Here is a 3,268-nt window from a genome sequence, read left to right as displayed (position 1 = left end):
GCGGGCCTCTCACTGTTGTGGCCTCTCCCGTTGCGGAGCACAGGCTCCGGACGCGCAGGCTCAGCGGCCATGGCTCACGGGCCCAGCTGCTCCGTGGCATGTGGGATCCTCCCGGACCGGGGCACGAACCCGTGTCCCCTGCATTGGCAGGCAGACTCTCAACCACTGCGCCACCAGGGAAGCCCTCATTCTTAATTTATTGAATTATTTCATTGTGATGTCGTCTAATTTGTTCCTTTACCTTATGTATTTCCTGTAAACTGGAAGTTAGATCTAGAAGCCCGTAGAGCTTGGCTACAAATCCTTGGTAAGAATCCATTATGAGTAATACTTTGTACACCAATCACATCCACCACGATGGACAGGTTATTCCACTATTCTTGAGAGATTGATGGTCGACGGCTAGATCTCTCCACTGCAGAAGTGTTATTCTCTTTGTGATTCATAAGTAACTTGCCATATGCAGACAGGCAGGATTTTGACCGACCATTCCAGGCAGAGGGAAAACTTAACCAAGGTGGAAAGCACAGGACCTATGCAGGGGTTGGGGAACGGTCCAAGGAGTGGACGGTTCTGAGGAAGGAGTGGGCCAGGAGGCTGCAGCTGGACACCTTGAAGCTGGAGTGAGGAAAGAGAATGCTGTTCAGGGGCAAAGGGGAGCTGGGGATCTTCTGAGCTGAGGAATAACTAGAGCAGCGCTGGGCAGCAGGCAAGTAGGTTCTCTCAGAGTCGGTGGGATGGTAGGGATAGGGGTCTTCCCACCCATACCTCTGCAGACCCACAGATGGCTGGGGCCCTGCATGGGTGTCCCACAGAGCAGGGAGCCTGTGTCGTTCTTGTGGAACATGAGAGATCCCCCCAGCATTGGAAGCAGAACAGAAACAACATGGGGATCCGGGTGGAGAGCCCTGGGCACCCCTGTGGGGTCCCAGGATGGTAGGAGGAATGTGGTGGCCAGTGCAGTGGTCATCTCCAGGGACCCTTGGGAACAGCCTTCCCTGCCCCAGCCAGTCCTGCCCAGCTCACCTTTTCTGACCAGTAAAGAGGGCTACCCGCATGCACTGGGCATTTCCTCTCTCTGTGCACATGCCTGGCCACACCCTCTTTTTTAGTGTGGTAAAATATACATAACGTAAAAATTAACATTTTAACCACTTCTAAGTGTTCAGTTTAGTGGCACTAAATACATTCACATTGCTGTGCAGCCATCACCACAATCCATCTCCAGAACTTTCTCAACTTGCAAAACTGAAACTCTGGACCTGCTAAACAATAACTCCCATTTCCTCCTGCCCCAGCTCCTGGAAACCACCATTCTGCTTTCTGTTTCTATGCACGTGACTCCTCTAAGAATCATACAGTATATGTCTTTTTGTGACTGGCTTATTTCACTTACCACGATGTCTTCAAAGTTCATCCATGTTGTAGCAGGTGTCAAAATTTCCTTCCTTTTAAGGCAGAATTATATTCCATTGTATGGATAGACCACATTTTGCTTATGCATCCATCCATCGATGGACACTTGGGTTGTTTCCGCCTTCTGGCTATTTCAGAAACTGCTGCAATGAATACGGGTGTACAAATATCTGCTCCTGTCCCTGCTTTCAATTCTTTTGTGTGTACGCCCAGAGGTGGGATTTCTGGATATGGTAGGTCTATGTTTAATTTTTTGAGAAACAGTCACAGTGTTTTCTACAGCGACTGTACCATTTTACATTCCCATCACCAATGCACAAGGGTTCCAATTTCCCTACCCCCTCACCAACCTTGTTTTTTTTTTTTTTTATAATAGCCATCTTAATGAGTATAAAGTGGTATCTCATTGTGGTTTTGATTTGCATTTCCCTAACGATTAGTGTTGTTAAGTATCTTTTCATGTGTTGGGTAGGAAGAAATTTTCCTCTACCCTTCTAGGTTCTCCTGGCTGGTCTAAGAATTAAAGTGACATGAGACAGATTAACAGGAGAAAATCAAACAAAAGTTTAATAACTTGTATATATGGGAGAGGCCCAGGAAAACTGAGTAACTTGCCAGAATGCTGAAACCTTCACGTTAAATACTATCTTCCGCTAAAGACAAGAGGTCGCTGGGGGTAGTGGTTTGGGACTTCAAAGGGGAGGAAGACGATCCACAGGGAGATAGAAAAGCAAATGTTTGGTAAATAAATGTTTGCTGGGTCATGCAGAGACAATGGGACACAGAGTGGACCCTGATCTCTAGATGCTGCCAAGTCCTCCCCACCACAGTTAGCCCCATATTCTTTGCAGATACCTCTGGCGATAGCTCTATAACTGTGACCAGTCCTTTATCTAAATTCTTTCGGGCAGTTTAGGTGGAAGTAACGAGGAAAACTTCACGAGTCTTCTGTTTCTTAAAAATAATCAGCCTAAGTTAGTCCTCATGCCAAAGAGACACATTCTGGGCTGGCAAATATTGCTGCCCTACAATGTGCTTGTTAACCAGTTGAATATCTTTGGAGAGCTATCCATCCAAGCCTTTGCCCATTTTGTTATTGGGCTGTCTGTACCTTCTTATCAGATTCTCACAACTACATGCACCATGTGCTTTTACTGCCCCCTATTCACAGAGGGAGAAATTGAGGCTCAGAGGGACCAAGTAACTTGTTCCAGACACGCAGCCAGTGAGAATTCCTATATCTGTCTGAATCCGTGACCTGTGCCCTTCATCATGCTTCTCCATGCCTCCCAGACAATGTTCCAGGTGTCTGCAGCTTCAACCCTGGAAATCCCACTGTGAGAGCCAGATCCAAAAGGGAACAAAGGCCACTTGTGCCAAGATGTCCATGGAACGGTATGCACACCGAGGAAATAATGAAGATGCACCAAGGGCAGAGGAGTCCTTTTTTTGTTATTGTTGTTTTGGCAGAGTGAGCTGTGTCCAGGAACTTCAGGGAAGCAGGCCCATTTGAGGGTCCAGGGAAGTTAGCACCAGATGAACTGGGTTTGAAGTGCTCCCCAAACCCACTCCCTCTTCCTCCTGGACACACAGCTTGGTTGTACTTCCCAGCATCCCTTGCTGTCAGGGTGGTCATGTGACTAAGTTCTGCCAATGGCACGTGGGCAGAAGTGATGAGCCCCTCTTCCTGGCCCAGCTCATAAAAAACCTTCCCACAAGCCTCTATTCTCTTTTCTCATCTGCTGGATGATGGAGAGGAGACCTGGTCCTGGAGGTGGGCAGGGCCATGAGAAGGAAGCAGCCTGGGTCCCTGAATGACCACGTGGATGGAAGGTCGCCCACAGACCAGGAA

Source organism: Lipotes vexillifer, unplaced genomic scaffold (assembly GCF_000442215.2).
Source record: "Lipotes vexillifer unplaced genomic scaffold, Lipotes_vexillifer_v1.1 scaffold1347, whole genome shotgun sequence".
Taxonomy (NCBI): Eukaryota; Metazoa; Chordata; class Mammalia; order Artiodactyla; family Lipotidae; genus Lipotes; species Lipotes vexillifer.
This window is presented reverse-complemented; position numbering follows the sequence as displayed.